Genomic DNA, 20,651 nt, shown 5'->3' with positions numbered 1-20,651 from the left:
TAACAGCACTTAGCTCTTACTATGCAACGTGCACTGCATGGAGCACTTCACATAAATTACTTAATGCTCACAACCCCAAGAGGTGGGAACCATTTCCCCCCTATTTTCCCCAGTAATGAGATGGAGATGTAGGAATAATGAATAATGAAGGTCTTTGAGCCAGGAGAGTGGTGGAGGTTCTATGTGATGGCAGGCATCTGAGGCCAGAGCCTAGATCATACTCCTCCCATCCCGGCCTGTCTGGGCAGGGGGAGTCCTTGCCAAAATGTTAATCTGCTAGAACTAGAATAAGTATCACAGGGCAGGCCCTGTTTCTGTTTTGTTCACAATGAGTCATCCAGGGCCAGGCACTGGCTTGGCATCTACCTCGCAGGCACTCAATAAATAAATAAATAAAATAACTGAATCAGTGAAAATGTGCTTTCCAGGTACCTAAACATAACAGTAATTTTAAGCTTGCAAATAAAGTCCTACTGGGTCTCTTCTATATCCGGGGTGATGCAAAACAAAACAAGACAAAAATAAAACAAAACCAAAACCCTTACCATTTAGAACATATCTGCTCCTCATACATCCTAATCCTTGTGACTTGGGAAAAACCTGCTCTCTCATTCATTCTTTTCTCTACACTCTGATGAAATCTAGATTCAGACTAAATGCAAAATAGATCCCATAAACTAGTGCCTAATTTAATTAGAGTAATTAAATACTGATTGCGTGTTTACGGTGTCACAGGGCCAGAAAGACCAGACCCTGTCACTGAAGAGTTTATAATTCTGTAGGGAGACAAGAAGACAACTACCCAAGCGACTCCATAAAGGAAGGTACATGTCAAAAGGGAGGGGTGAGTGAGCAGATGTGTGGATCCTTGGGAAGGAGAGCAAAGAGTTGCCAACCTGAGCTGGCTCCATCAGCATTTGCCACTACAACACTACGAAGACAGAAATGTTCTGTGTTGACATCGCCCTACAGGGTAGTTACTGAAGCAACTGAGTACTTGAAATGTGGCTGGTGTGAATCAGAAATGGAATTTAAAACTTTTGGGCCGTGAAACAATATATTTCTCTTGTTTAAGCCAACCAATTTTTGGTACTTTGTTGCAGTACTTCTAGGAAAGCAATACAGTGCTCTGTGTGTATCAACTACTGCAATTATTTTTTATTTGAATGCTTATTGTATTAAATACTTAAGGTGCTGACTCTCCTTATCCTTTTTCTCCCTACTGCATACCTACTACACGTAAGAATTGATTATGAAAGGAGATGTTTTCTACCATTGCCTGTAATCTTATGGATAGTAACATACGCTTTTCTTAATTTTAAAAGCAGTGAATAGGGGCGCCTGGGTGGCGCAGTCGGTTAAGCGTCCGACTTCAGCCAGGTCACGATCTCGCGGTCCGTGAGTTCGAGCCCCGCGTCAGGCTCTGGGCTGATGGCTCAGAGCCTGGAGCCTGTTTCCGATTCTGTGTCTCCCTCTCTCTGTGCCCCTCCCCCGTTCATGCTCTGTCTCTCTCTGTCCCAAAAATAAATAAACGTTGAAAAAAAAAAAATTTAAAAGCAGTGAATGATCTTTGCAGCTTCTTCTTTTAGGACTTAGCAAGCAAGACTAATACTTTTTATGAACTGTCTCAGCTCTTTGCCAAAATAATTTTTCCTTCAATATTTTAAAAGTCATACACACGTGGAGTGTCTCGGTGGCTCAGTCAGTTAAGCGACCAACTTTGGCTCAAGTCATGATCTTGCAGTTCATAGTGTGAGTCCCTCATTGGGCTCTCTACTGTCAAAGATCCTCTTTCTCCCTCTCTCTCTGCCCCTCTCCACTCATGTTTTCTTTCTCTCTCTCTCTGTCTCTCTCTCTCTCTCTCAAAAATAAATAAACATTAAAAAAGTCATGCACCAGATACAGTTTAAAAGATTTCTTGAACCTATGGTCTTTCAAATCCCTTTTAAAAAACCCAAGATTCAAAAAATAAATGAAATGAAATGAGATGAAATGAAATAAATGAAATGAAATAAAATAAAATAAAATAAAATAAAATAAAATAAAATAAAATAAAATAAAATAAAATAAAACAAAACATACCTGAGATTCTATGACAGGCAAAGTAGGACCGGGAGAAAAATTTTGTTTTGTGTTCAAATCACTTGTAGGATCAAGAAAGTTTGAATCATTTTCTTTCTTTGTAAGAAATTAGCTATTTGCATAGCTGGAATCGTAAAGTAGCAATTTAACATTATTGAACTGAGAAAGTGACAGAAGGCTAAACAGAACAAAACATGAACGAACAACTGGGCTATTTTTATTGCTCCTTTTTAGTACCAGCAAGTGTAGTGATATAAAAACTACCATGAAATCAATTACTTTTATTCTTTTTACAAATTATTTTAATTCTCCTCCCATAATAGGTCTATATGAAATAATTGCTTTGTAATTACCGACATGATTAAATGTTAAATAAATGTAAAATCTTCAGTTTGGCAGCCTTAATATGCCTAGAAGGCTCAGTTTCATTACTTCTTTTTAACTACACAGTATATTGCTTAGTATTTTCACTGCAGACATAGATTTCACCATGCCACGTTAATAAACGTGTCATAAGGAGCCAGTTGCTACAATGGTTCTTGATTATACATTCAGAACTACAGATAGACCCGTGAAAAACCAGACTTGTCCTAGTTGGTACTCAAAGTGCCAATCTGTAGCCTGCTAATACCAATACCAAAGAGTTTTGGATCCTAACCCAGCAAAGCAGTTCCATTAAATTATACTAGATTTGCTTTTGCTTCCAGACCAAATTAAAGTTTAGTTCATAATACTGAAAATAACTTCTCATCAAGAAAATGGCAAACATGTTCACATCATTTTCAGAATATTTATGGTTTTTCTTTGCTCAGAAAGAGTTCTATACCATCTTTTGTTATATTTTTTAATCCACTAATAATCTTTATTAACTATCTGATATTTTAATGAAATTTTTACTTAAAAAAATAAAATATCCAGTGTCCTTAAGATGGGAGGCTATACTTTTAGCTCTGATCTATTGGTATTTCTCTGAAGAGTCTGACTTCTTAGTATTTGCCAATTAGGAGACTAGACGCTCTTCAAGCGTTAGACTAAGAAAATGTCAAAAACATATTCCTTCCACATTAAAATGTTCTTTTAAAATGTGGAGACTGATACATGGAAATGTACATATATTTAGCTTTAAAGTTCTTGCTACTCAAGGTTAAAGACAGCCCTGTTCGGGTAAATGACAGTATTTGCCCTTAGACTTGATAGACCTCAAGTATGTTGTATCTCTACTGAATGTCATCTCTTTTAAAGAAGGAAAATAAAGCCATCTGTCCCTGAACTCTGAAAATAAACTTGGTGTCAAGTTGCTTCTCTCAATTCTTTTTATATGACTGTTCTAATAAAGGAGTTAAAGAACTTGATTTTTTTTCATCATCGGGAGAGAATGAATATAGTAAAAAGTGTGCCTGCCTATTTAAACCTTCTCTCTGAAAGCTTGGGGCTGCAGTCGTTCTCTGAGAGTGTCACAATTGCCAAAAGACAGGGATAGAGAGAGGATACTAACAAAAGGGGCGGTGCCAGACAAAGTGCTTTATGTCCTCACAGCACCCAATGGAGGTAGATGTGAATATTCTGATTTTACACATGACTTCAGGGCTCAGAGATTAAGTGACCTATCAAAATTCCCACAGCTAATTGGTCAAAGAGCAGAGATTAAATGCCAGTTTGTCGTGTGCTGAAGTCAGAGCCTTTTCTGTGATACTACCTGCTTCAATTGTTTTATTGGGTCTCCAGAAAGATTGTGAGTGCATACAGCATTCTCTTAAGTACACACAAGAAAACTAACCTGAAGAGTAAAACCTGGGTTAGCTGGAAGATTAAGCTCAGGGAATTTGCACATTTAATTTTCTGGGTAGCTGAAGGTTTCCTAGAAATCTTTTAGTTTCAATCTTTAGTATCCATTTTCTTGTCTTTGATAAAGGTAGTTGTGCTTTAGGTTTCTTTAAGGCATTTTCCTTTAAACCCTGATAATGAACTCCTATTGGAAATCCTTTTTTTTTTTTCCCCAAGTGTAAAGTCTTGATTATTAACTTCTTTTCTTACAATTTTCCCTTTTCTCCTAGAAGTGCACTCCAGAGGAAAAAATTCCAGTTAATTAGAATTTCTGGTAATCAAGGTTTTTCAATTGTTTTGGTAAATGAAAATCAGGTGAAAGCTACCTCCCTGAATTTGAAATTGCTTCTTATTATAGGTTCTTCTTGATGCCAGCATGTTCCCCTATGTTAGTATGCATTTGAAACTAATGGTCCAATATTCAAAGTGCTCAGATCGTTCATGACCTGGACGCCATAAATCCACCAGAGCACATTAGTGGGATGGTCCTTAATTACACAGTTTAGGCTTTGTGTAATCAAATGGTGCAAAAGAACAGCTGAGAACATTAAAATTCCAGCAGGCATTATAAATCATAACGCTTTCTATAGTCTTTCTTCAATTCATGTGTTTTGTTAAATTGAAAGTAAAAATAGAATGATTTTTGTTGAATATCCATATTGGCATTTATAACCATTAAAACATAAATGATTAACATAACACATATTAAAAGATCATCTTTATTATTTTACCTCCTAGTTTTCTAATAGAAATTGCAGTTATTTTTTTAAAACTTTAACTACAGGAATCATCTTGTTAATGAAATAAAATTAAAGTTATCTCTTAGAAGGGTAGATTACACAAAAAGCCTATTTCTTAAGAAAATACAATTTCAATAAATTGCAGTGCAATCTTTTCCATCTAGGACTAACATGCACCTTAAAAGTTTTCTGTAGAGTTTTAGCTTTAAGAGGACACAATTTAAATTGTGGAATGTTCAAATTGTTATAATAGAAAGGAAATCTATTTAAATGGTGGTTTATTACTTCAAATTATATTTAAATGAGGATAATGAAGACCACATTTGAAAACAAGACCAGCAAATGAGAATCAATTTCTTGGAGCATTAAGCAACTTTAAGTAGTAAGCTTTGGCAACTTGGCATAAAATATACAGCTTATTTTTGCTTCAGGGCTTTTAAGTCTCAAAAATCTAACTAGCACCCATGTCAGCCCTCAAGATTAAGAATTATTACCATCAGCATGGCTCGTGTTTCAGTACCATTCCAAATGTCCACAGGAGTGACAGAAATCAACCAGAATGGCTTACTGAGCAGCAATTCTGTGTAAGGCCTGGGGGGTCATGGGGTAGGAAACAGGGCATCCTTGCTGAAGGGGAAGGTGTGTGCAAAGCAGTGGTGTCCTGAGTCAATTGTGAGCATTTCTTTCCAAATCCACGTTCAGAAACATCGTGTTAGTCACTTAAAAACTGGTCCTGGTTGGGTGTATTTACACCACAGGAATTGGTGAACACTACAAATCAGAACTTATCTTTTTGGAAAGCTGGCTGTCAAACTTTTACCAGCACACCCTGGATGTAAAGGCACCAAAGCAGCAGAGCTTGAATAGGTATGTGGAATGGGAACTATTTCATTTTGAATGGGATTTAAGGTCTGCCAAGCTAGGAAAAGAAACCAAAATAGAAAGGTTGGATGGTACCTAGATATGGAGGGCCTTTCATGCTTCACTAAGGAGTTTTCTTTCATTTATTATCCTTGTCTAAGACCTAGCAGAAAACAGGTGCATTCAAAAAGGAGTTTTTGAAAAGGGAGTTTTGAAAAGGGACCATTTACAGGGCATGGATAAGGTTAAGGTACTGACTCATACCCCTCGGCTAGCTGCTGCAAGAAGCAAAAGCCAACAAGAAGCCAGATGGCAAAGGACCCATTGATGCAGTCCATCTGAGTCTGATTCCCAGAGTACAAAGCAAAGTGGAGAAGGGTAGGGTGGATCTGGAAGGGTATAGAAAATATCCAGCACAATCCCACAGCAAGTGGGTACCACTAAATGTCTTGTAATGGGAACTAGGGAATCATGTCTATAATTCAGAAACACTGATCCATCAGCTGTGTGTAAGACAGACTGGAGAGGGTACATAATGGATGTAGGGAAACCCATTAAGAAGCACTCACATTAAGCTAAAGAAGAGGCAATGGAACTGCGATCATAGTGGTAAGAACAGAGAAGGGCCATGTTTAGGAAACAATAGAGACTGACAAGTGGAGAGGTAACTATTAGATATACAGCTGACTAGATGTAAAAATGGGGGAGGAAGAGTTAAAAATAATATCAAGGCACTGGGCCTGTTTGACTCTGATGCTAGTGATTGCCAAAGTAAGACAGGGGCATGCAAGAGCAAGACCTCACTTTGAAAGTGGGTTGACTTTCTCCATTTATGTGATTGGGTGGGAAGAGAAAGGTGAGAGCACTCTCTACCAGTTCTCTCTCTGCTGGGCCAGTTTGTGGAGGCTTTGTTCCTCTGCACAAGGCTATGGGATACTCTTATACAGCCACAGCTCATTCTGTATCCTAAAAACCAGTGCCTCCCTTTGAGCTTTCTGGGATGTGATTTTTAGGGTGAAAATAGCCAGCAGGCATTTGGAGTTTGGGAGTAAAGTTATAACCAGAGAGAAGTTGGATGTTTGTCTCATAAAGTCTAGTATAGAAGACTTAAGATCTCAAGAGGCATAGCGACAAAATGAAATGAAAGAGCTCAGTGGAGTCAGAGATGTACTACCATAAAACACAGTACAAATGGAAAGTTAACTCTGCATCTTACTGAAAAATAAGTGACTATCTCCACTATCATCTCCTTGAAAACTACTTGGTGATAGTGTCTGAATTTAGTTATATGTCAATACAAAGATGGAACTAACACAAATTATTATAAGGGCATGCATTAGCAACTCAGTGTTGAAATGATCTCTGCATTTTGAACCATAATGATTGAGATGAGGCAGAAAGGTAGATCTCTCCATGGAGGACAAATCAATAACAACTAGGTTTTATGGTCATTATGCACTAATGAAATTACTTACCATCTAAATCTCTTGGAGGATCTTGAACACTCAACATCCGTCACCTCTTTCATGTTAACACCAGCCAGATGTGGCTGTACATAATGGAGATCATGAACAAAAATATTTCATACATGAAGCATTTGCATTCCAAGCAAGAGGGATTTTTAAAGGCATCCCAGGGGCGCCTGGGTGGCGCAGTCGGTTAAGCGTCTGACTTCAGCCAGGTCACAATCTCGCGGTCCGTGAGTTCGAGCCCCGCGTCGGGCTCTGGGCTGATGGCTCAGAGCCTGGAGCCTGTTTCCGATTCTGTGTCTCCCTCTCTCTCTGCCCCTCCCCCGTTCATGCTCTGTCTCTCTCTGTCCCAAAAATAAATAAACGTTGAAAAAAAAAATTAAAAAAAAAAATAAAGGCATCCCAAACTAGTATTAAAAAAAAATTCCCTCTGTGGGCAACACAGGTGATGTGCTATCAATTAGCTAGTGCCCTAATCAAGAGTTCATCTATAATGAAAGGGGATTGTATTACAAGGGAAAAATAAGCAATAGGAAGCAGAAAATAAAAGAAGGTAAACTAAATTACGAGACATTATGTGCCACTTTCACATACATTATATCTTTAACCAAGAGTCACACAGAAATGAAGTAGAGACTTTCTTTCCTGTGTGCCCTTTAGCTCTTGGAGCTTGGTGTGTGCCAGTCCAAACATGCCATGCACTAGCATGCCATTCAATTCAGCCACTCCTGAGTCCCTGCTTATGTGATTTCTCTCCAGATATTCAAAGCCTTCTGTCATCATCCCCCTTCCTTGACTAAATTCAACACATCTCATCCCTTCCGTGCATAATGCACAGTCTCCTTTTGTCGAACTTCATATTAACTAGTAATTCTGTTTTCTCCAAACTCCAAGTGTACTTTGGAGGAATGGGCAAATGAAAGTCTGAGATTTATGATCTCCCCCCCTTTTTTTCTTTTCCAAGCCACACTGGTTTTCTTTGTTCTTCAAACCCATCAAGGTCCTTCAAACCTCTGGGCTTTGGCTTCCAAAGCTCTTCCCTTGCACTCCCTGTGCCTCCATAACTTTCACTCACCCTTGAGATTTTGGTTGAAATGTCACTTCTTTACAAAGGACTTCTCTTAGAATCCTCCATGTAATATTCGCTTTTGGCCTTGTGCACTTCTCTTTCACTGAACTTAATACAGCCATACTCCCACAGGTACTTGTGGATTAATGGATTAATGCTGTTACCTCTATCAGATGGCAAGCCCCACGTGGGAATGGACCACATTTCATCTGTCTTGCTCACAACTGTATCACCAGCTCACAGAAGACCTGCACAGAGGTGGTGCCGTTGATATTTGCCAAATGACTGAAGTGAGTAACCATCATGTTCTAAGCACTGTAACAAGCTTTCCCACACATTCTTATAGCAACCCTGTGGATTCATATTATTCCTCCATGGTGTAGATGAGAGAGCTTGGGGGTCAAATAAATTTGAGTCCTTTAACCAAGATCACACAGCCAGTATGTGATAGAGTTGAGATTCATACCCGGGACCATCTCATCTAAGCTCTGTTTTCTTGTGGAATTTCCACAGATGATCACTTAATCATTTTCTGTCTTGTTTCTATTCATTCTCTCTCCCCAGTGAGTCTCAAAACTCACTTGGGATGGAAGTTAACACCATGTACATTTTTTTTTCATCCCCCACATCACCCTTCTAATAGCACTTGATATTCTACATGCATTTAATGAATACTTTTTGATTAATAACACTTCCTTGGCATTAATATCATAAAAGCATCCCCAAATGAGTTCAACTTTCTGTAATAACCTCTCTAAAATAGTAAGGCAGTACATCTCTGATATAATACAGGTTTATAGTTTACTCGTTTCTACCAAACTGCATAGGAAGTAATTTTGTAAAAAATTTTTAGAAAAAGCAGTATGACAAAGTGAAGTAGATATATGGAAATCCCTTTCCTCTTTCATTCATGGACTATTTGCTAAGTGCATTTTCCATGTACCAAGTGCTCTTATAGGTGCCAGGGATCCAAGTCTAAGTAAGTCAGAGTCTTTTCCCTCAAGGAGCTGCTGTTGATGGTGTTATTAAAGAGTGAAAATAAATAATCCTAAAGTATATACTTGAAGTGAGGACAAGCAAACGTGTGAAAATCAAGGCCAGTGTGACGAACTCAGCCTGGGGGAAAACCAGAGTGAGTACCTGGTCCTATATACTTTCTAGTTTTAAGGTATTGGGTCAATTCCTTGTCTCAGGGTTTTTTTGTTTTTCTCTTTTAAAGTGGGGATAATACCTCCCAGAGTTGCTGTGTGCTCCTCTAAGCACACTAAAAACATGCTATTTATTAGCGTACAAGGGTTGCTGGAGGTGACTAGTGAGGTGGTGGTTCTAGCTATCCCCCAGAAGTAAGAGTACAGATATCTTCAGTTACCCCTAAATGCAGTCACCTATCAATTGGGAAACTTTGATTAGGAAGGTTAAACAGGACAGTGAACGTGAGGTTCTTTGTTAAAATTATTATTTCCAGCTCCCAAAGCATTCAAAGAATAATGAGGCAGTTAATGCACACTCTCAACTTTGTCCTTCAAGTGCATATGACAATTTGCTAACTGTAACAGGGTAGAGGCTAAGTCATAGCAACCTGTCCCTGTTGTCAGCCTACCAGGGGTCTCCTTAAGGGTTACCTGATTTGGCTTGCCTGGTGATTTTTTCTTGCTTTGTGACTAACCCAGCAGCCAAGAGGACTCTTGGTTATGCCGCATTGGGTTCTCATCTTGTCCCAAACAGGAGCCTTGCAGTTTGGTCAACAAGCAAGAAAGTGATGTTATGTAGATGATGATACCAAAAATCAATAATATCAATGGTAGCAGCATGATTTATCGAGCACTTACAAGATGCTAGCCATTGTTTTAAGAGTTTTATGTGCCCCCAACTTTATCATATAACACTGGATCCCTCAGAGTTAAAGCTTATGGGTCTGTTAGTTCTGGGAATGTCTTGAATTCAGTTCCTCTTTGGAGAATGGTAGCTCTGAACTGAATCTGTTCTTTCTGGTTAGAAAATGTGATTATATGAATTATGACTTTGAGGCATTGTAATATTTTCAGAGTGAGAAAAGAGAGTGGATACAGAACATAATTTGGAAACAAACAAAAAAGGCTCTAATGTATTCATCTGTCTGCCTTTTCTTCTAAAGCACATAAGCTGATATAAGATTTCTTGAATGTCTGGGCAAATATAAATCTCTCTTGGGGTCTACCACAAAGGTAGACTACTTATGAACTACTGACTTTCCAAACATCTGGTCTGAATCTTGTTGTCTCTTAAAGTCCGTTCACTTGCCTCTGAGTAAGGATCCTTGGAATGCCTACACCATTTAGTCAGAAATGTTAGATTTCAATATAATACCACTCCTACCCATTATTACTGTCCAGGAACTGTGCAAAAGGCTATATATGCATGATTTCATGGAATAAGTCCAGTGATTCTGTAAGGCAGGGTCTGTTATTAATTCCATTTTATAGATGAAGATACTGAGGTTCACTGAAATGACTCCAGACCACAGAGCTAAGATGCAGTTTTGGAAGTAATTCCTCTCAACTCTAAGTCCTGTCTAGTTATCCACTCTCTTTGCCCTGCTTTGGGCTATACATCCTATAACACTTATGGTAGTGACTCACATTGTTCTGATGTATCACCTGCATGTCAGAAAGATCCCTTAAAGCAAAACACTCTTTAGAAGCAAATCTTAAATAGTTTTCATTATTGCTAGCAGTTTTAAGCTCTTGTAAAAAATCATTCAATACTTTTCATAAGATTCAGCAATCTGCAAATATCCAAGACAGTAACTTTCCTCAAAATTAATCATTTTACTTCTGTCTTTTTTCCGTGTAACAAAAAGATGCTTTTTGGTTTTCAGAAACCCTCTAAATTCAGACACTGATGATATAACAATACGCAGTGTGATGGTAATGGTTAGGAGAATGCAATCTTTAGGTATTTCGGCTCATTAAAATTTTTTTTAACTTAAATATGACTTTAAAATATGCTGTTAATAACACCAATATAATTTTAAAGAATAATTCAATGATTGGCTAAATAAAAATACCAAAGTTGACTCAAAACTTAAATAATAAAATAGGGGCACCTGGGTGGCTCAGTTGGTTGAGCGTCCAACTTCGGCTCAGGTCATGATCTCACGGTTTGTGAGTTCGAGCCCTGCGTTGGGCTCTATGCTGACAGCTCAGAGCCTGGAACCTGCTTCAGATTGTCTCCTTCTCTCTCTGCCCCTCCCCCACTTGTGCTCTGTCTCTGTGTCTCTCAAAAATAAATAAATGTAAAAAAAATTAAAAAGAAACTTAAATAATAAAATACATCATGTTTTATTTTATAGAAACTCTACTTTAATAATGGAATTACAGACTTTTTAGGGCCAAATGGGCTATGAGAGCTAGTCCAATACAATCCTTTTGTTTTATAGTTGCAAATAAAGATGAAGAAACACAGCCCAGTGCTTTAACAGTGCAGGTTCAGAGTCAGACAGGCCCAAGTTCACATTCTTGCTCTGCCACTTACCAGCTCTGAGACTATCTGTCATCCATAGTCACAGAGCCAGTTCTTGAAAGCAGCTTGCCTAGGAAGCAGGGCTGCTGTAAACTGAGCATTCAAATAAAAGACTTTCACGTCTAAAGCAGATGCTTATTCATTCATTCATTTGACAAATATTTACTGAGTACACACTACCATGACCTTGGGCAAGTTACTTGTTTTGTGCCTTATTCCTGAGCTGTAAAGTGGGTATCCCCGTTATACAGTTTTTGCAAGGATTAAATGAGTTAATGCATAGAAGGTGCACGGGATGGTTCCCGGCACAGTGGAAAGGCACACACAATGTTGGGTATCATTACTTTTCTCCTACTGTTACTACACTCTGTGTTAGGTAATCTAGAGGGGCTCTGGGGATATAATTCAGGAGCCCTATGTAATATTTTCCTCCTAATTACTAAAGCATCTCTTGTGTATGGAGTGAATCTCTCACTCCATTGTCACTCCTGAGGGTGAAGCTGCTTGTAAGCTTATTTACAAGGGTTCTATTTTGACAGTGCTATCCTTCATGCATGAAGGGAAAAATATCTCACCTGCATTTGCTCATGTACTTTGTGTTTTTTCCTTCAGATGGCTTTGAAGACACTCGTTTTTCACCTGGTCTCCCAGGTGAGAAATGATGAGTTTGTGAGTAAGTGAGGAGGTTGGCTGGGATTCCAGAGACAGGTTGTCCCCACAGGACATAGCAGAACTAACTAGTCCTTTGGGAGTGTTAAACTTTACATGCAGTCCTTACTGCACAGAACCATAATGAGCTGGAAGAACAAGCAGAGAAATCCAGTTAATTGCCACTCCAATGTCTTCAGTGGTTCTACCATGGTTGGATGAGTTACTATGGATTCCATCAGTGTTCTGGAGACATGAGCTGAAGTCCTATATAACTATAGCACTCATGGAAATCACAGAATTATGAAGGTGAAAAGGACCTTAAATGGTCATGTAGCTTCTCACAAGAGAACATTACACTATCCTAGAAAAGTGAGAAGTTACATCTTTAAGAACTTGAGAGAAGGCTCTTTACAAAGCTCATTTTGATGAACAAGTCTTATTATTGAAACAAAAACATATGCTTCTCAGTATGAAATCAAGTATGTCTCCTCCGTTTGTGTGTATGTATGTGCACATGTGTGTATGTATATACAAAGTTAAAAAACCCCTGCCAAACAAAACCAGAAAACCATGCCACTATCACTTTTCTTTTGTAGGCAGAACACCCTCTGTTCTCTTTCATCTTCTGGGCTATCTCATTTTCTTATCCTAGCCATCTTTAGCCTATGAACCTTTCTTCCCAGCTTGTCACAAATTATTTTTTTAAGCCTCTAAGGTCAGTTTAAGGTAAGACATTAGAGAGAAAGTCTGATTAGTTCTTAGGTGTCTGGGAAACCCAGCTTAAATTTCCCTGCATGATACATTTTAACTGATACATCCCAGGTCCTTGCTCTCCTTGGTAACCCAAGAGCTAAAGTGCTGAGTCACTGTCATATTACCTGTTCTGTCACCACAGTTCAGGAAACAGGCTTGGTACAAGCAAGGAGCCTCAGGTCTTATCCCAGATCCAGTCTTACCCTAGATGTATGATCTTACACAAGTTCAACTTAAGCTAGGAAAAAGAAAATTGCAACCCTTTTTCTTTTACAACTTAGAAATGTATTAAGTGACTTGTCCAAGGTCACACTAAACTGCTCCATGGCTCTGGTCCCTTAGTTATTGAAAAAAGAGAGAAAGAATGATATTTGGTGTCTCAGAATAGTAGAGGTCAAATGAGATACATATTTAAGGACTGCAAAATGTGAAGTTGTAAAACATGAGGCACTATTCATTTTGTCAGTGCAGCCCATCTTCTTTTTATGCAGCATGTGCTCTTATATGTTTCTTGCAACTGACTTTGATTCTGTTTCTAGCCTCCTCTTCTGCTTGCTCAAGACACTCTGAATTCTAACCAATTCAGAGGCGTCTACCCTCTCTAAAGCAACCATCCCACTCACTGGTGTTCAGTGAGACTAGATTTAAAATGGTTTCCTGCCAAATACTTGTGTTGCAGGTGATAGCCTGTTCTGTAAATTAACCAGAAGGTTTCTTAAAGCCTTTGCCAATGGCCAAAATCTGAATTAACGCTCCTGCTTCTGTACTTTTGTAGCTCACACTTTTGCCATCACAGCACACTTTATTGTACTTGTCACTCTCCTTTCTATAACACCAAATAGACATTAACTCAGGGCAGAGTCAATGTCTGTTAGAACAGGGTTTGTCAAAACTTTGGTACTATTGACACTGTACCAAATAATTCTTTGTCGTGGGGGGACCATCCTATACATTTTAGGATGTTTACTGGCATCCCTGGCTTCTACACATTAGATGCCAGTAGCATCCCCCACCTTTAGTTGTGACAACTGCCAAAGATGTCTCCAAATATTGCCAAGTTCCTCCTGGAGGTAGGGATGGGTGGGGTGGGGAGGTCAAATCACCCCCAGTTAAAAAACCCTGTGCTAGATCTAGCAAAGTGCCTTCTTCACTCTATAACTATTTGTAGAAGAATACGTGACTGATGGAAACAAACTGCTTCTGATGGATTTAATGTACAAGCTGCAGAAAAATCAAGCTAATTTCTTTTGGTTTTAGTACCTCCTATAATGCCTGGCACACAGCTGGGGCTCAGGATATATTCACTGGGTGAACAAGTGTTCCAAGAACATAAACAGCTTCCTGTATCCCAGGTAAAATTATTTCCCTCAAGAAGACCCAGATGAGGTGATAGGGAATTATCACATTAGGAGGAGAAAATTTTTAAAAGAACAACAAAAAAATCTCTTAGCTGTGAGATTAGAAGCCAGAAAAAATACCTTGCTGAAAAGAGCATCATGGCTATGTTCCCCACACCTTTAGCTCTCCGTCCAATCGTGGCATTTAGGGCAGAAATAAAATTCTTTGCAGTGCTAATACTAGACACTTCTAGCATTTCTGCATCCTTTGAAACAACTCAGTTAGGGACATGAAGTACCAGGCGGGTTGCAGGACATCTAGAAGGTCACACATTCAGGCATTAGTGTCAGAGCTGGGAAATGAGCCTGCGCCTTCCTGACTCCCTGGACAGTACTTGATTACAGTGATTATTATGGATGCAAATTAAGACTTATTACTATTGTGAAATAACAATGCAGGTTAATGATATTCTTTATTGCCACACTAACATTTTTTTCTAGAGGGGAAAATTATAGACATGAAACCAATTAAGCAACCTTTCTTTCTTTGTAAAGCTTTTTAGTGTTCCTAAATGAAGATTCTCTCTTTGTGCTTACTGCTTAATAGTGCAAACTGATTTTTTGTCTCTTAGGTCTTACTGAGATGGATGCTAATACTGGTGCTGTCTTTTTTTCCTGTATGAATTGAAAATGACTACGCTAATACATTATCTCACAAAGGGCAGTCATAAATAGGAAGAGCAAATATTTTGAAATGAATTTTTAATGGACATTCTCCTATAGAGGTTAGGCATTGTTGGAAATGCCTCCCTTGGAAATCTTTGTTAGCCGAAGTCTCGCAATTGCCCTTTTCTGGACACCACTGAGGGACAGCTCTCCTCCCGTGATTGAAACAAGTGGCTCCAGAAAACAATGGCAGATTAATTTATGTATCCCCCAAACTTTACTTCGTTGTCCTTTACTCCCAGTTCTACAAAACACAAAAACCTTTCCCGTAGAAGGGCGTCATGTCACATGTATATTGTTACTGTAACTATGGGAACCAAAAAATGCCACCAGTGTGTCTGTTTCATACACAAATGAGGGGACAGCTGTGGAGTCCACATGTCTGCCAGTGGTATAATAGATGAGAGGCAAGATGGCCTGGGTCGGAAAATTACGACTCATTTATATTAATCGAAGCTTTCAAATAACATTCCAAACCCTTTGCTATAAAGAGTGTAAATGGAAGGCAATAAGCCTCATAAAAGCAGTTTCATCCCATAGCTTTCAAAACTAAGTGTTGTAAGTAGATGCACCAGCATCCTAAGTGCAAAATGATGGAACTTCAGTGTGTATCACTGAAAGTTTAAGCTGAGTTTCTCTGCATGTCAGGGATGACGGTCAGTCTGGTAAGTACAGTGGTTCGATCCAAGTTCAATGTTTGTTAGTTATGGCATTTGAAGCACAGCTTCCTCAAACCCTTTAGCAGTTTCACTGAAAGTTAGTCCTTCCAGAGCTATTCAGTCAACATTATCACGTTACAGGATTGGCAGGGTTAAGAAACAGCTAAGATAACCTAGCTGTGACTAGACAGTAGCTTGTTTCCCAGCTAAATAACTAATACAATTGCTGATAACATTCTACCTTTGCTAGACCTTTGGAGAATATTCAAAAAGTAAAAAAGATGTAAGCCTACATGTTTCTTTTTCAAAAAGCAGTGTACCACAAAATAGTATAGACTTTAATTATTGAATAATATGGATACCAGTTCTGTAGGTGCCATGGCTCTGGAAACATATACTATAATATTTTATCACGTGTTGTAAATGCAATGTCAATGAACTATTTATTACATGTCTGTCTATGGTTTAACACTTGGAGGCCACAGTCTGTAACAGATCTATAAAATAGGTGAACGGTCAAAGAAAAAATTAAAAAAACAAATTTCATTTGAGAAGACTTGTAGAGCAAAGGGTTCCCTTGGACAGTAACTATTGAATTTTACATATAGGGTTTAACTTTTGTCTCTATCCTATATTTTAAGCCAAAAACAAGAGAGAATACGGGTTTTCCTGACTTCATCTATGTAATTATATTTTAACCCTGAATAAAATATTAATCAAAGCTATATTCATGAGTCAAAGAAACTTCCATTGTTCCCAGAAACCAAAATATGATTCTAAAATGGAATTTGCTTTATCTCCAGATTGGCTTAACCCCAAGTAGATATTCAGCATAATAATTTTGAAAAATTAAATATAATAGTTAAGCAACCTTACATTAGTGCTCAAGTGAATCATTCAAAGAACTATTATTTTGTAGCCTAAAATAAATTTTAAGAAAGCATTATGAAAGTCTAGCAAAAAGTGACATGCAGATCCTACAATTTACCATATTTTATTTATGATATATGATTATTTATGGTGGCATAAAAAGCCCACCATTCTGTTTATTTATAGTCATACCCAACTGGCTTAGAAAGTAGCACTATAACTCTGTGGAGGCAGATTTTCTTTAGTACCTACCAGTTTGTTGCCATGAGTGTCACTGCTTTAGGATATGTGGTAATTGCTCTAGCAATTCAGGTCAAGAAGCTAGCCTTAGCAGGCCCCAACCAGAGAGAGATCAATGGGTGAGTTTTTTCTTGCTGTTTTTGAATTCCAGACACTATCCAGAGCTCCGTGTGTTATTGTTCAGCGGCAGAGTCTGCAGTTAGATCTGGTCTAAGATTTTATTTAGCACAGTGATTTTTTTACAATAATAAGTACTTTATTACTTTTATTTGCCAAGGACTATGCTCTAGTCTTCCCTTTCATTAGACTGGCAAAGATTTCACATAGGCAGGATAATAACCAAAGAGAATTTCTTACCAATGTGAGGCTGTGGTCAGTTTAAAGTTACCAGGTTTGTCTCAAAAATACCTAGATAATTTACAGTAAAATAGTTTACAGCCTAATTTAGAAAAGTCAACTGTATTTTATAGTTAACTCTCAAGTCCATAATGAAGACCGAATCTCAGGCTTAAGTCACATATGTGTGTATTCTAATGATTTGTTACTTTCTGACTTCTTGATAGCATTAAGACATAAAATGAAATCTTGGCTTTAACATTTTCTTACTTAAATTTGACTCAATTCAGTTTTCCCCTCCTGGGAAAAAAAAAAAAAAAACTGCCTTATGTGTAAAAGTCACTGAACCAGCAAAAATAACTTAAAGGAAACATGTAAAATAGCAGACTAACATCTGTTGTGCACCCCTCCCCCACAAACACTGAGCCCTGAAAACAATGTTGTCTTGGGGTGGGGGGTGGATTTTAATGTCCCTTTCAGTGAATATACAGAATACTGGGCAAGCACTGTTTAGTGAATAGGTTCTTTTTTCTCTTCAACAATGTTTCAGACTGACAAAAGAAGAGGCCAAGGAGGCTGGCTTGTCAGTAGGTATAATCCCAGGGCTCACGTGCAGCCCACACGGCTGGCCTTTTGTTCAGTAGTTGCACTACTCTAGGAGGTGAGCAAGCAGTGGTCTATTAGCTAATGTTAAACCAGGCAGAGATTCTCCTAGTTTGGACTGCCTTCCACTCATGGTTTTGTCCTGTGGCCCGAAAACCCGTCAGGTGACTAGGAACATGCCGGTTTCATCACCTTCACTTCTACAAGTTTGATGCCTTAAGAACTAAAATAATTTTGCTTGAACAGTGAACATTCTAGTGAATGTCAATTACAACTGTCTCTTCCTAATTGTTTTAGCTCTGAGGATGGAGAGCAAATGTGAGCTGGAGATAAAATGACTAAAAGGAAAAGAAAAGAAACTCTAAAAGTTGAAAGGGCAGTTCAGTAATCACCTCAAACCACCAGAAGTGGATTAAAGTTACAGCCTACTTCATATAAATATTTTCCTCACTATCCAACTCAGAACATGCAGCTTCAATGCTCCACAAAAATACACAGCCAGGTAAAGAGCCAGAAGTACTTTGAGCTTTCAACACAATAGCACTCAGAGAATTTGGCTCTTGAAGGTGTCAGCAAGATATGGAATTCCTAAACAGAAAAACTCACACTGCGCCTTTATTCCATTTTCTTAAGGTCTATTGTTAACTAAAGACTCCTTGTCTTTTCAAATTCCTTCATGTGAATGGATGAGGCCAGACATCTGCCAGGATTCGCTCACATTTGCATGCAAATCAGAGACTTCGGGACACACATGGCCAAGAAGCCAACAACACCACTTTTACTCTAGATTTATACTGATCAAAGTGCCTTCCTGAACTTTCAACATCTCTAGTTCTAGCTCTTAAAAATGAAGTAATAAGCATATTTGAGTAATGTTATTTAGACTATCGTGCCAAAGCACACTGCCAAACAAAACAACACACCGTCTTTCAGAAAATCCTACAAGCAAAAGCCCAAATCAGCAATACCTGTTCCCGCATTGAATCTAGCCTTTCCTTTACTATGTAGGTCTGGAAATGAAAATGCTAATGGTGACGTGAGATTTAGGGAAGGATCCATTTTCTCGGACTCTTGGCTTTTGCCTGTGTAGTTCAAATGCCTCAAAACTATTCACACCCTGGCCATTCATGCATTCATTCTTTCATTCCCCGGCACTGTATTTGGCCATGGGGATACAGCGGTGAACGTAGCAGGTAAGATCCCCCTCACCCAGAACAGGTACCACCTCCGAGTTTCTCACTCCGCATATCTACCTCGACCCCTTCGAAAGGGTCCCGGGACGGGTTTTCCACCGGTCCTGGGCGCGTGGCGCCGTTCCCGCGGTTGGATCTTTCTTCACCACCCCAGCCTGCCAGGCAGGGACTCCCACCGCGGGAGGCGGTCGCAGCAGGTCCCTTGGAAACGCCGAGTGGGGGGCTGCCCACACCCCTCTCCACGCAGCACAGAGGATACTCGCTGGCAAACTTTCCTTGCTCTGACCCCGGCCGAGCGGGAACCCAGCACCTATTTGGTTCCTGGAACGGACCGAGGTTCCCTGACATTTTAGCATCCCTGACAAGCCTCCTGAGGCTGCTACCCCTTCTGGACTCAAAATATGTAGGGTAAGGTCTTTCCCCCAATTATACTGCCCGACAACTGGGTAGGTCCTTCCGAATGCTCGGGCTTCATTACACTTCAGTGCTTTGTGAATTGTGTCCCTTGCCCCTTTAACAACAAGGCCACCACCAAGACATGCTTCCTCTTAGCTCTTCCCACTACCTGCCACCTTCCTTCCCATCTCTTCCTTTCTCTTTCCAACTCCCCAGACCCCCTTTACGCGCTCTTCTCCGGCCCCAGCTGTCTTACCCGTTCACATCCCAGCAGTCCTCCTTCCTGTGGATCGCCGGGCGACACCCTCCCCCGCGCTGGTCCCTGAAATTCAGCGGGCTCGCCTCCTGTCACTGCCTTTTGCCCATTTCTGCCTCGCCTTCATTCCAAACTATTACTCTCCCCCATCCCTGTGGGGTATTTTGGGGAGGGGGGCTGGTGGGAAGATGCGAAAAGGGTTACTAGATTGCCATTTCCCCGACTTGGTCATTTTCTCCAGCTCCATGAGCCGCGCCCCCTGATCCCCCGTAGGCCCGCGATCTTATCCCGCAGTTCCCCATACCCTGTGGGGCCCGCCACGCCGCCAAGTTTGCCTCGACTTCCCCTTTGCAGCCGCCCAAACCTTCCGCCACCGCCCGGCTAGGCGAGCGCACTTACCCCGAGGCCCGGCTGGCGGGGTTGTGGGGTGCGCACGGACCCGCCGCGGCAGCAGGAGGAGGAGGAGGAGGACTGCCGGCTGAGCGGCGCCTCCCTCCCAACCCGCAGCGCGTACTGGCTCCTTGGGGGGCTCCCAGCAGAGCACCAAGACAGGAGGCGAGGCAACGACACGAGCAACAGCTGCTGCGCGGGCCTGGGCTCAATCCGACTCTCGGGGGTCGGGGCAGAAGCAGGCAGGATTGGGAAGGAGGGCAGGAGAAGTGGGGTGCAGAGGGCGAGGCAGAGAGAGGCCAGGTCCCGAAGAAGGCGCCCGGGGCAACTAGGGATGCCACCGCGCGGATGCCGCCGCCTGGGCTAACGCCACCAGCCCCTCTCCCCACGCGGAGGGCGCTGCAGGCGCGGGCGCACGGGCCTCGCCTAGCTCTCCGGCTCGCTGCCGGCGCCCTCGGTGCGCCCCGCTTTGTGCTCCCCGCAGCCGGCGTGCACCTGGTGTAAGCAAAAGCGGTCAGCTGATGGGCTGCACGCCTATTGGCTGCTCCGCGGTCTCCTCCCCTCCCGCCCGACCCCCTTCCTAGCCTCCCCCTCCTGGCCTCCAGCCTCCGGCTCAGCCCCTTGCTGGGGCACCATCTGTAGCCCGCCCAACAAAGGCGCAGCGCCACCGGTCTCGGGTGGCCCGGCCGCCCTGC

General features: G+C 40.7%; 1 protein-coding gene across 4 annotated transcripts in view; it reads right to left on the bottom strand.

The window, feature by feature from the left end:
• LRRN1 (leucine rich repeat neuronal 1) overlaps positions 1–20,440 on the bottom strand; it is a 37,637-nt gene extending 17,197 nt beyond the window's left edge. For 2 of the 4 annotated variants that reach the window (XM_043587972.1, XM_043587976.1), the window contains exon 1: positions 19,966–20,440. The gene's annotated coding sequence lies outside the window, so the exon portion shown is untranslated. Of the gene's footprint in view, positions 1–6,982; positions 7,057–8,209; positions 8,294–19,965 lie in introns of all 4 variants that reach the window. The other 2 variants (XM_043587973.1, XM_043587975.1) reach the window with 2 other exon arrangements.
• Between the last annotated feature and the right edge of the window lie 211 nt (positions 20,441–20,651).

The sequence above is a fragment of the Prionailurus bengalensis genome, chromosome A2 (genome assembly GCF_016509475.1).
Source record: "Prionailurus bengalensis isolate Pbe53 chromosome A2, Fcat_Pben_1.1_paternal_pri, whole genome shotgun sequence".
In the NCBI taxonomy this organism is placed as follows: Eukaryota; Metazoa; Chordata; class Mammalia; order Carnivora; family Felidae; genus Prionailurus; species Prionailurus bengalensis.
The sequence above is the reverse complement of the archived record's forward strand: the minus strand, read 5'-3'. Positions and strand labels throughout refer to the sequence as shown.